This window comes from Talpa europaea, assembly GCF_964194135.1.
Source record: "Talpa europaea genome assembly, chromosome: 12".
NCBI classification, from domain to species: Eukaryota; Metazoa; Chordata; class Mammalia; order Eulipotyphla; family Talpidae; genus Talpa; species Talpa europaea.
The window spans coordinates 18818928-18832088 of record NC_140079.1 but is presented as its reverse complement, the minus strand read 5'-3'; positions in this window follow the sequence as shown (position 1 = coordinate 18832088).

Genomic DNA, 13161 nt, shown 5'->3' with positions numbered 1-13161 from the left:
GACAGAGCAGGGAGCAGAACAGGCAGACTGATGAAATACACTGCTGAGGAGAGCAGCGGGCACGGCAGGAGAGGTCTGCTGCGTGCCATGTGGGACCCTCGCCGGCAGCCAGGGATTGAACCAGCGCTGCAGAGGCTGCGGGCAGCTTCGCAGCCCAGTGCTCAACCGCTGTGCCACCGGGGAGGCCCCAAACAACTGATTTTATTTTATTTATTTATTTTTTTAAAGATTTATTTATTTATTTATTTATTTATTTATTTATTTATACAAGCACTGGGTACAGTCAGAAGCGCGGGAGGCTGAGAGGATTCACCAGAGCCAGAGCGGGGAACAGAACAGGCAGAGTGACAAAATACACTGCTGAGGGGAGCAGTGGGCGCAGCAGGAGAGGTCTGCGCACCATGTGGGACCCTCACCAGCGGCTGGGGATTGAACAGGCGCTGCAGAGGCTGCGGGCAGCTTCACAGCCCAGCGCTCAACCGCTGGGCCACCAGGGGAGACCTCCCCAGTTATAATCTTACAGTGGTCTTCTAATTAGTGTTCTCACCTTCATCCTCTGTATTTTCTTTCTGTGTTTTCTTTTTTTTTTTTTTCTTTTTTTTTTTAAACTCTTTTTTTTTTTAAACTCTTTTTTTTTTTTTGTAGAGGCATGTTTTTATTTATTTGTTTGTTTGTTTGTTTGTTTGTTTGTTTGTTTATACATGCACTGGGTACAGTCAGAAGCGCGGGAAGGTGAGAGAATTCACCAGAGCCAGAGCGGGGAACAGAGCAGGCAGAAGGACCGAAGTACACTGCTGAGGGGAGCAGCGGGCGGCAGGAGAGGTCTGCGCACCATGTGGGACCCTCCTCTGATGGCCGGGGAGCAGCTGGGGATCGAACCGGCACCGCAGAGGCCGCGGGCAGCATCGCAACCCAGCGCTCAACCGCTGCGCCACCGGGGAGGCCCACCTTTCTGTGTTTTCACTTATTCAACAAGCATTTATTGAACAACTGCTTTATACCAAGCATTCTGTTAGATCTGGAGATACAAAGTTCCCATGTCACAACACTTTCACAAAAGCATGAGAAGAAATGGTTTTTGAGAAACAAAGTGTAATTGGGCATAAGCTACATTTAGAAAAGTGTCAAAAGACAAATGGCCAGATCATACCAGGGAGTTTGGGTTTTATCCTAGAAACGTCAGAAAAAATTGAAAGTTTGAACAGGGACTGAAATGTGGAATTTATATCACATCCCTGTGGCAATCGGATGTAAGAAAGGCTGATGGTGAGCCTAGAGGTAAAAAGTGCACTTAGAGTATTTCTGACCATTTCCCAGGCAGTCCACATATAATAGTTTTAATAAGGGCCTCCCCTGGTGCGTGCAGACCTCTCCTGCTGCCCGCTGCTCCCCTCAGCAGTGTATTTCGTCAGTCTGCCTGTTCTGCTCCCCACTCTGACTCTGGTGAACTCTCTCACCCTCCTGCGCCTCTGACTGTACCCAGTGCTTGTATAAATAAATAAGTAAATCTTTTAAAAAAATAGTTTAGATAAGTGCAATAACAGTGAAGATGTAGGAATGACAGGTTTCAGAGGTATTTAACAGATAGAATGATTTTTGGTGTCCACTTGGATGTGGGGGATGAAGGAGAGGATTGTTCTCAGTTTGCAGCTGGCATGGATCCAGCTGATACAGACACCACCAACTAAGATAAGGACAATAAAAGGAAGATGTTTTTGCTTTGAAAGGATGAATTTGACTTTGGAATAGTTGGATTTGCAATACCTGTGCAACCTGCTGGTGGAGCTAAGAGGCATTTGGATATATTGGACTGGAATGAAGAAGAAGCTAAAACTATAGATCTAGGACTTAGACGCATCAAGAAGGTATATTGTCGGGTCTCCCCGGTGGCGCAGCGGTTGAGCGCTGGGTTGCGAAGCTGCCCGCGGCCTCTGCGGCGCCGGTTCGATCCCCGGCTGCTCCCCGGCCACCAGAGGAGGGTCCCACATGGCGCGCAGACCTCTCCTGCCGCCCGCTGCTCCCCTCAGCAGTGTACTTCGGTCCTTCTGCCTGCTCTGCTCCCCGCTCTGGCTCTGGTGAATTCTCTCACCCTCCCGCGCTTCTGACTGTACCCAATGCATGTATAAACAAACAAACAAACAAATAAATAAATAAATAAATACATAAATAAAAATACATGCCTCTTAAAAAAAAAAAAAAAAAAGTAGCCAATGAAAGAAGACTGAAAAAGAATGCCCAGTGAGGTAAAAAGATGCAAAGGCGGAACCAGAGGAGAGTTTCAAATGTAGTAGAGAGGTCAAGAAGCAAGAACTGAAGAGTGTTCCTTATAGTCCTAGGGAAGTCACAGTGATCTCAGTACATGCAGTTCTAGGGGAAAGGTGAAGTCTGAAGTCAAATTGGATTTGACTGAGGCGGATATGGAGAGGGCAAGAAGCAACTGGAGGCGATTCTTTTAAGAGACTCAGCTGTAAAGGGAAAGAGAAGGACTTTATCTGGAGCCTCTTCAAGCATGATTAGAGTTTGGATTTGTGTTTTCTAAGATAATTTTTGGTTATTATAAAAATATATGCAAGTAACAAACATTTCAAATAATACAGATGTATATAAAATTAAAAACTTGGGCCTCCCTGGTGCCGCAGTGGTTGAGCGCTGGGTTGCGAAGCTGCCCGCAGCCTCTGCAGCGCCGGTTCCATCCCTGGCAACCGGGCGAGGGTCCCACATGGCGCGCAGACCTCTCCTGCCGCGCCTGCTGCTCCCCTCGCAGTGTTCTTTGGTCCTTCTGACTGTTCTGCTCCCTACTCTGACTCTGGTGAATTCTCTCACTCTCCGCGCTTCTGACTGTACCCAATACTTGTATAAATAAATAAATAAATCTAAAAAAATTAAATTAAATTAAAAACTTAATCATCCCTCATTCCCTCCAACTACAGACATGCATTGTTTCACAACCAGAATAAAGAAATCTGTCAATTTCATCACTGTGCGAGTGTCACTGCACCAGCAGTAAATCCAACATGATAATCGGGGCCAGCTTTTTTCTCCAACCTTTTCACATCTGATATAGGCCCTCCTGGAATTTTGTTAGTAGTATTGCTTTCAAAGCAGCAGATCCTTATATAGCTCATCACTTTGTTCTTGTTCTTCAGGCAATAGCTATGGTGGACTTGGATAAAACTGGCTGATTTTCTACTTTTAATAGTCCTTAATTACTTTTCATTTAATTTCCAGGTCAATCACTTGACATGGCCTCTTACTGGCAATATTAGCAGTGGATTTTGTGTGCTTCGGGGGCATGATGAACAAAATAACATGAAATTAAAGCAAGCACAAGGGAAAATTATGCTATAAAGAGATGTGGTAAACATGAGGTGCATGAGGCTGCTGCCTGAGTAGAGTGTGGCATTATGATGTCTATAACATCACTAAGCACGAGGAATTTGGGGATCAATGTAGTATATGCAATTTTTCATAGATCAAAATATTATATGTTGCATGACTATGTAGTTTAACTACAAAAAGACAAATAAATTTGTAGTCTAATATTTCAAAATATAAATAAGTCCATATACAATGTATATTGAGATATGTAAGGTATATCGAGATATATAAGGTATATCTATCTATAAATATATATATATATCTGTCTAAAATGTGGACCTACACACATTTCTTCATTCAATGTGATGATACCATTTAAACATACATACCCAGTCCCTTAAACTTTTTCATTTTTCCAGGACAATGTGTCCTGGAGACCTTCCCATATTTTTCTGACCTTATCTCCTGCCTCATCTCCCCAGTCCATTGTGCCCCTGCTGCTTCGACTTCCTTATAGTTCCTAGAACACATCAGGCATTCACACATCTTAAGGCTTTTGCACTTGCTGTTCCCTCTGCCTGAAATGTTCTCCCCTGAGATATCCTCTTGGCTCACTCTCTCATTTCCTTCTGATCTCTATTTAAATGTCACCTTCCCACTGAGGCCACCACCTATCATTCATGATACCTTACTCTATTTCATTTTTCCTCACAGCTCATTATCATGCATCTGTTGACTTGTTTAATGTCAATCTCCCTCACAAGGATATGAATTCCATGAAGGGAGGGACGTTGTTTCATTGTGCTACACACAAAGTGCAGAAATGTACCTGGTTCTTAATAGTTAAAAAAATCCTTTTTGTAATAAAATAGGAAAAGACACTTAGAGTAGTATAGTATTGTGGACAATAGCTTAGTAGTTAAGAGCACAAGGTCAAACTGCTTGGATTCCAATCTTTATTTCTTAGTGGATTCCAATCTTTATTTCTTAGTAGGTATGTGCACTTGGGTAGATGAGTTCAGTTTCCTTGAATGTAAAATGAGATCACACTAGTGATCTCATTAGGCACTCATACTAGTGCCTAATTCCTTGGGTTGTTGTGAGGATCAGTGTGGGAGCATATGGACCATGCTTAGAAGAGTTACTGACATGTAGTAAATTGTTAATAAATGTTCATTGTTATGATTATTAGCGGTATTCTATAAAAAACGACATAGTAGCTCTAATATCAGTGGCTTCATTCTTTCAGTTCTCCTTCACCTCTTTGATTATTCCCTCTTGGTCTCCTTTTCCTGTCCTTCACCCCCTAAACACTGTTGTCTCCCAAGTGTTTTTCATTTCTCACATTCTCTTAGAGCGAACTCATGGTTTTAACTACTATCAGGCTAGAGAGTGTCATAACTGCTGCCCCAAACCAGACTATTCCCCAGGGCCTCCAACTCTTGCGTGCAATTGTGTTGAACGTTTCTATTTTAATGACTTGTTAGGTTGTATGACTCACTAAAATGTGGGTTCCTCAAGGGCAGGAATAGTTTCTTGGTTATCTTTATCTCTGCTTCTCCAGGGGAGGTGCTTTTAGGAGGTGCACTTTGAAGGTGCTCACAAGTCTAGTGAAGGGAAACAGACAATAAACAAGTTTCTAAAGTTAGTCATTTGGTGGGCCTCCCCGGTGGCGCAGCAGTTGAGCGCTGGGTTGCGAAGCTGCCCGCAGCCTCTGCAGCGCCAGTTCAATCCCCAGCTGCTGGGCGACGGTCCCACGTGGTACGCAGACCTCTCCTGCCACCCTGCTGCTCCCCTCAGCAGTGTACTTCGTCAGTCTGCCTGTTCTGCTCTCCATTCTGGCTCTGGTGAATTCTCTCACCCTCCCGCACCTTTGACTGTACCCAGTGCTTGTATAAATAAATAAATCTTTTTAAAAAAAGAAAAAATTAAAAAAAAATAAAGTAAGTCATTTGGTACAAGTACTATGTAAGTTGGATAAGGAAAGACTGAGGTGTAATCATTTAAAAAGGATGACCAGGGAAGATCTTTGAGTTAAGGGAATATTTGAAGAGATCACTGAAGGAAATAAGAGAGTAAAGCAAATGGTATCTGAGGAAATAGGGTTCCAAGCATAAACCAGGAAATGCAAAGGGCCTAAGGTGGAGTGTGTTAAGGGGACAACATAGAGGCCAATGTGGGCTGATGTAAAGTGACTGACAGTGGTAGGAATAGTGACAGGAAATCAGGTGAGTAAAATAACGGAGTAGAGGGTATTTCAGTTCATACAGGGACTTAAAATGAGATGACTGGTCACTGGAGGGCTCTGAATAGAAGATGGACAAAATAAGACTTAATATTTGGAAGGATCACTCTGACTGCTGGTCTAAGAGTAGATAATAAGAGTAGATAATAGAGAGGCAAGGTGAAAGTGGAGAAGTCTGTTGGAAGCTTATTGCAATGGTTCAGTTGATGGTGTCTTGCTTTTGGATGGTAGTGAAAAGGAATGGCTAGAGGGGCCTCCCTGGTGGCTCAAGGGGTTAAGCACTGCACTATGAAGCAATCCACAGCCTCTGCAGCGTGAGTTCGATTCCTGGCAGGACAGAGAGAAACCCACATGGGCAAGCCTGTCTCGCCCGCTGCTCCCCTCAGCAGCGTATTTCAGTCAGTCTGCCTGTTCTGTTCCCCGCTCTGGCTCTGGTGAATCCTCTCACCATCCACATCTCTGGCCTGTACCCCAGCTCTTGTGTGCATAAATAAATAAATCTTAATAAAAAAAAAAAGATTAACCAAAGCACACTGCTGAGGGGAGCAGCGGGTGAGTCAGGAGAGGTCTGCTGCACTATGGCTGGCCGGGGGAGATAAACTTCCGTTTACTTGTAGAGGAGAAGGATAATGCAACATAGGTCAGTAGTTTGAGAATGAAGCAAAGGGAACATTTTTGTTTATTTTTTAAATTTAAAGATAGGGAGACTGCAGCCTACCTATAGCTTCAGGGGAAATATCAATGAGAAGAGCAAGAAAAAATTGCTTAATGAGGATGCTGCCACGTTTCAGAAAGGAATCAGATACATTCACAACCTCTACTTTATCATCTTCCATATACTCTTCCAACCACTATCATCTGCCTGATGTTGAAATTCCTGTGTCAAAAAAATACCAATGACTTCCTAGTTGGTAAAATGAATGGAGATTTATTGTACTTTTTGTTTGATTTTTGCTGCATTGTTGAATTCTGGAAGCTCTCCTCTCTAGGTTTCTGTTATCCCACTCTCTTCTTTATGTTTTTCTTCCTCCTCTCTAGCCTTTCTATCTCAACCCCCTCTACTTGGTCCTTTTCCTATGTGTCCCTCCCCTAACCCTGACGTCGGGGTTAAGTTCTAGCCTTCTTTTCATTATTTCATTCGTTTATTTAAATACTATTGTGGGCCTCCCTGGTGGTACAGGAGTTAAAGTCTCAGCACTATCAAGCTATTGCCAGCCACTATCACAGGAGTTTGATCCCTGGCTAGGGAGCTAACCCACATGGCACAGCAGACCTCTCCTGTCTTGCCAGCTGTTCCCCTTAGCGGGGTATCTCAGTAGATTCTCCTGTTCTGCTCCCCATTCTGTCTGGTGAATCCTCTCATCCCCCGCACCTTGTATGCATAAATAAATGTAAATCTTTAAAAAAAAAATGCTTATTGGATGCTTACTACATGCCTGCATGATCTAGGTGCCAGCGAATAACAATAAAAGCTATAGAAATTCCTTACCTGGGCCTCCCTGGTGGCACAGCGGTTGAGCGCTGGGTTGCGAAGCTAAACACAGCCTCTGCAGCACCGATTTGATTCCCGGCCACTGGGTGAGGGTCCCACATGGCGCGCAGACCTCTCCTGCCGCCCCTGCTCCGCTCAGCAGTGTACTTCGTCAGTCTGTCTATTCTGTTCCCCGCTCTGGCTCTGGTGAACTCTCTTACCCTCCCGTGCTTCTGACTGTACCCAGTGCTTGTATAAATAAATAAATAAATCTAAAAAAAAAAAAAAAGAAATTCCTTACCTTGCCCTCATAGAGCTTACCCACTCTTCCTTGGCAATCTCACCTATACTCAAAGCACAGTCACTCTTGATATGCTAACAACTTCCAAATTTACTTCTCTAGCACTAACCAGTGTCGTTTTTTTCCATTTCAGGCACACATAACCACTACTCTGTTGGACATCTTATCTAGCATGTCTTTTTTTTTTTTTAAAGATTTACTTTATTTTTATTCATACAAGAACTGGGTATAGGTGAGAGGGCGGGGTGAGGGGTGAGAGGATTCACCAGAGACAGAGTAGGGGAGCAGAACAGGCAGATCTACTGAAATACACTGCTGAGGGGAGCAGTGGTTGAGACAGGAGCGGTCTGCTGTGCCATGTGGATTAGCTCCCTGAATGGGGATGGAACTCATGCTGCAGTGGCTGGTCTTAGCTTGATAGCCTGAGACTTTAACCCCTGTACCACCAGGGAAGCCCCATCTAGCATGTCTTTAAACTAATTTTTTAAATTAAATTTACTTATTTTCTTACATTATTGTTAATTTTTGTAGAGTATTTGATTTCTCCCCTCTAAATTCTTTCCACTGAAGTTTGTCTCTTTCTGTATGCCCTCTTATAATTAGATGACTAAACTTTTCGAAATGCTCATTTCTCTTCAAAATTACAAAATTCTGATATAAGATTGTACTTCCTAAAATACAAATCTGTCCATATAATTTACATCCTTAAAATGAAGGAATAATTCCTTATCATCTCTAAGACCCTTTATTATTTAGTCTAACTCTCTCTCACCCTTTATCTCCAACATATCTATTCCTGCCTTACTGAACTTGAATTCTCTTGTGTGGTCATACTTTACTATGTATTCATTTATTTGCTAGTTCAACACAACTTTAGTGCATGTTGCTCCTTCTGTCTCAAATACCCTTCTTTCTCCTCTTGTCCTCTTGGCTAACTTCTAGACTCAGTTCGGGTATCATGTCCTCCTCCCCAGCCTCCCAGTCTCTCCCACGTGCACGACCATAGCCTAACGTACAGACGTCTATTGTCTATCTTTCCATGTCGCACGATAAATGTGTGCTTGTAATCGCTCATTTTGTTCCCTTTTCCAGTAGACTGTGAGCCCTTCGAAGGTAGGAAATGCATCTTTTATTTCAGTACACTGGTCATGCGACTTGACATGTCACAAAATTGTATGAAAGCTGTGCTGAACTAGCAATTAAATGAATACATGCAAAGGGAGAATGGACAGGAAGAGATCACTGAAGAATGGAAAAGAATAGTAGACCACCAAGAACAAATGAAGAAGGATGGTTTTAGAAAGAATGCTTTCAATGTTTTCCTCTAGGACAGGAGGAAAAAAAAAAAGAAGAGGATAATTAGAAGCAGATCAGTTTGAGGTGGAGAAGAAATTAAGGAGTCTGGGCTACTTTCTATTTTCTCCTTAATATAGTAGGCAATGCATTCCTCATTTCTGGAGGATTTGCAAGAGAATGAAGGTGCGTAACAGCTTCACTGAACCTCAACTTTCACTATTGTAAAACACCTGCTTCTACTGTCTTTTCCATCAGCCTTATCTCTTGCAAAGTTGTGAGAACCAAGGATAGTGCTTTGAACTCTTTAGATAAGTACGACTGACCTGTTAATCCTCAACTTAAATCTGACTTTAAATCCATGAGGTTGAAAGCTGCTAAATTCCAAAGCCTCTTTCATTTTATTATTCCTTTTAATTCTTTCTGTGTATTGTCACTGCTGCCATTCCTAGAATTGCAAACATTTTGTTTGCCTCCAAATTATTTTGAAAAATATTCACTAAACCTAACATTACCAAGTAATGTTTTTTCTACCACAGGGAGAAAAATGGTAAAACTGAGCAATGTTACCCTCTGTGATGTCTAGCTTTCTTTGTTTGAATCATGCTTAAAGTTGAATTAAATGGTCTGGAATTGGCTTAGGATTCCTTTCAGCCACCAATGCCAACTTATCTTAGGCTAACAGAACTAGAGATCAGTTGATCTAATTTAGAACAAAATTTTATCCGTAGATGGGATGGAAAATCTAGGTGAGGATTAAGGTCATGGCCAAGGTACAAGAGGAGAAGGAAGTCTGAGTTAATTATAACCTAGATTCTGCAGTCTTAATTCCAGGAAGCTGTCCCTTAGCTAGGTAGACAACTTGTTGATTAAGGAGTAGTCCCAGAGGAACTAGAAGTTACCAATTCCTGAATGCTGAAATTAATTTTACAAGTAAAGGTGTTAGCTAGAATTTATTGCTTAAAGAAGACCTTTGAGTAATAAGCTTTTGGTTATTTACTCTCCACCAATCATGACTGGTCTGGAAGATTTCCCAAAGGTTATCTTTTTCAAGGCCAGTTGGGTAAGGTTGTTTTGACATGTTTTTGAATCTATTTTACAATGCAAGCATTGTGCCTAGTTGTTTACTCCTTCACATAAACAAAACAAAACAAAACAAAACACCTCAGTGTATATATTTTGGTAAATAACTAAATTTAAAAAAACAAAAAAACAAAACCATGAGAACTTAGCCATAGTTGCACAAGACAAAGACTTCATAATTTTTTTAAAAAAGATTTATTTATTTGTGCATACAAGATCTGGGGTACAGGTCAGAGGTATGAGGGGTGAGAGGATTCACCAGAGACAGAGTGGGGAGCAGAACAGGCAGATGGACTTAAATACACTGCTGAGGGGAGTGGCAGGTGAGTCAGGAGAGGTCTGCTGCGCCATGTGGGTAGCTCCCTGGCTGGGGATTGAACTCATGCTGCAGTGGCTGCGGATAGCTCATAAGTTGTGTCTTAACCCCTTCCACCACCAGGGAGGCCCAAGACTTCATAATTTTAATACAAAAATGTAGGCCTGAATTAAAAGCTCATTTATAAAAGTCTCTTATATATGAAGTTATATGAGCTTCTGCTATCAAGATTAAAAACAATAAAAACTATTTTGAGGGCCTCCCTGGTGGCGCAGCTGTTGAGCGCTGGGTTGTGAAGCTGCCCGCAGCCTCTGCATCGCTGGCTCGATCCCTGATCCCCGGACACCGGGCGAGGGTCCCACATGGTGTGCAGACCTCTCCTGCAGCCCGCTGCTCCCCTCAGCAGTGTACTTGGTCAGTCTGCCTGTTCTGTTCTCCGCTCTGGCTCTGGTGAATTCTCTTGCCCTCCCGTGCTTCTGACTGTACCCAGTGCTTGTATAAACAAATAAATAATTCTTTAAAAAAACAAACAAACAAAAAACAATAAAAACTATTTTGAAGCATGAGTGAAGACTAAGTAGTTAAATGATCACTGGTTAACTTGTTTTGGAGCAGGTTTTAGCCTCTCTTCTTTAACATTATTCTCTTTTCTAGTCATAGCTCTATGAATATTTAGTAAATCCTATTGCTTAAGACTCAGGAAAAATCATGGTGTCCAAGGCTCTGACGCAAATTATATTATGAATCATCACTTGCTCCTGCTAAAGTTGAAATGGAGTATATAACATGTGGGTTGGAGTCCAGATGTAAGCTTCGAATGAAAACATAAAAAGCAAACCATCCTCCTTCCCCACTCCTGTCCCTCAATAACCAGCCTAAATATACTAGAGAGGATGTGGTTAGAGTTAGGAAACCAGAAATCAAGTCCTGCATTCCAATCCTCTACCCCTGACTCACTCACCTCAGGCAAATGGTTCCACTTCATTTAATGTTGCACTGAAAAGTGAGGAGGGTAACATTTTATTTTAGATCTTCTAAGATGAGTTGTTCTGTTTACCTGCAGGAGGCCTTTGCTGTAGTTAAGTTGGATAAGGAAAACATGTAGTTATTGTTTTAAGAAAGAAAAGGGGGGGCCTCTCTGGTGGTGCAAGGGATTAAGCACTGCACTATGAAGCCATCCACAACCTCTGCAGCATGAGTTCGATCCCTGGCCGGCCGGGGAGAAACCTACATGGCGAGACAGACCTTTCCTGTCTTGCCCACTGCTCCCCTCAGCAGCGTATTTCAGTCAATCTGCCTGTTCTGTTCCCCACACTGTCTCTGGTGGATCCTCTCACGCCCTGCATCTCTGGCCTGTACCCCAGCTCTTGTATGCATAAATAAATAAATCTTAAAAAAAAAAGAAAGAAAGAAAAGGGGTTTGTTGTTGACTTGTGTTTTAGTCCTTTCTGCAGATTACTTTGAGAGGTACATCTCAGTCTTTATAGGCAGTTTTTTTCCAGGGTGGCTGGATGGGTGGTCAGCTGATGACAGTAGAGCAAACAAATTCAGTGGTCCCGAATCAAGGGCCATTTGGCTTAAGTGTTTACCCTAACCATGGTGGGGTGAAATTTGGAGCCTCCGGTGAAGCAGAAATAAGTTTTCCCAATGCAATAGTAACATGGGTATCACATAACAGGCATACTTCTACTAGCATATTCAAAGCATATGAAACCATAACACGGTTCAAAGTAAAATAATGATCAAAATACCACTCCTGGCATATTATTTGGTCAGCATTGCTTTTATTTTTAGCTAAACCTGGGCTTCTGTGGATTTCTTTCCATTACTCTACCTGTAGGTCATTAAAATTGGTAACCACTTTTCTACTATTACCTTGTAATTTCACCGTTATCGCAGAACTATATTCATTTTTCCTATTAACTTCTCTATCCTCCTGAGACTCGGAGTGAGATGACAGCAAGGTAAAAATGCAGGCTATCCTTAGGGAAAACAATTGCTATTTTAACATAGGCTATAATTCAATACCACACAACTGTATTTTATTTATTTATTTAAGATGTATTTATTTATTTATACAAGCACTGGGTACAGTCAGAAGCCGGGAGGGTGAGAGAATTCACCAGAGCCAGAGCGGGGGAACAGAACAGGCAGACTGATGAAGAAATACACTGCTGAGGGGAGCAGCGGGTGCAGAAGGAGAGGTCTGTTGCGCCATGTGGGACCCTCGCCGGTAGCCGGGGATTGAACCGGCACCACAGAGGCTGTGGGCAGCTTTGCAGCCCAGCGCTCAACCGCTGCGCCACCAGGGGAGGCCCACACACAACTGTATTTTAATTGCTTTTGGATTTGACAACATTAGAATGCATTGAAACATGGAGCCTCGAAATATAACCTTTCTTTGTGCAAGAAGTCCAACATATAATTCTTATAAAAACCCACCCATAGTTTTCATGTGTAAACCCTATGAGGAAAAGTGTGGCACTATAAACTTACACATAATTTGCTTTGTTGAGATATACTAAGGCTATAAATTCTGAAATGCAGGTTTAGCAGAGAAAGAGGGAGTTAGAATGATCAGTTCCTAGGGAATTTTTGGGATTTTCAGATTTCAGATTAGGTCTACTATAAAAGAGCCTCTGCTGCCCACCCTTTCATTCCTCCATCCTCCTTCCTTTCATAGCCCTTATGTAAAGGCAGCCCTGCACTAAGGATAGAGAAGGGCTACTAATCAGGGATCCAAATCTCTGTTTCAGAGTTAGAGGTTGAGATGCAGGAGTGACTCAGCTGGCATCAGCTTTGTAGCAGTCTGTAGGCCTTCAGGAAATGAGTCCCCCAGGCCTGCATCTCCCTCTGTGACCAACTGCTACTAAACTCTATTTATCAACCCAGTACCAAACACAATAAGTAGAGTTTGCTGTTTCATTGTTTGAAAATCTACTATAGCAAGCCAGATAGATAATGTGAAAGGCTGGAATCATAGAGGACAGTCAGACTCTGTATCTTCCTTAAGTAATTTAACTTAGTACAAGAAATAAACAAATGCAAATATATCATTAGAATACAATGATGTATGCTAGAAGAGGTCCAACAGGAAGCAAAGGGAAAACAGAAAGGATTTCTTAAAAGAAATG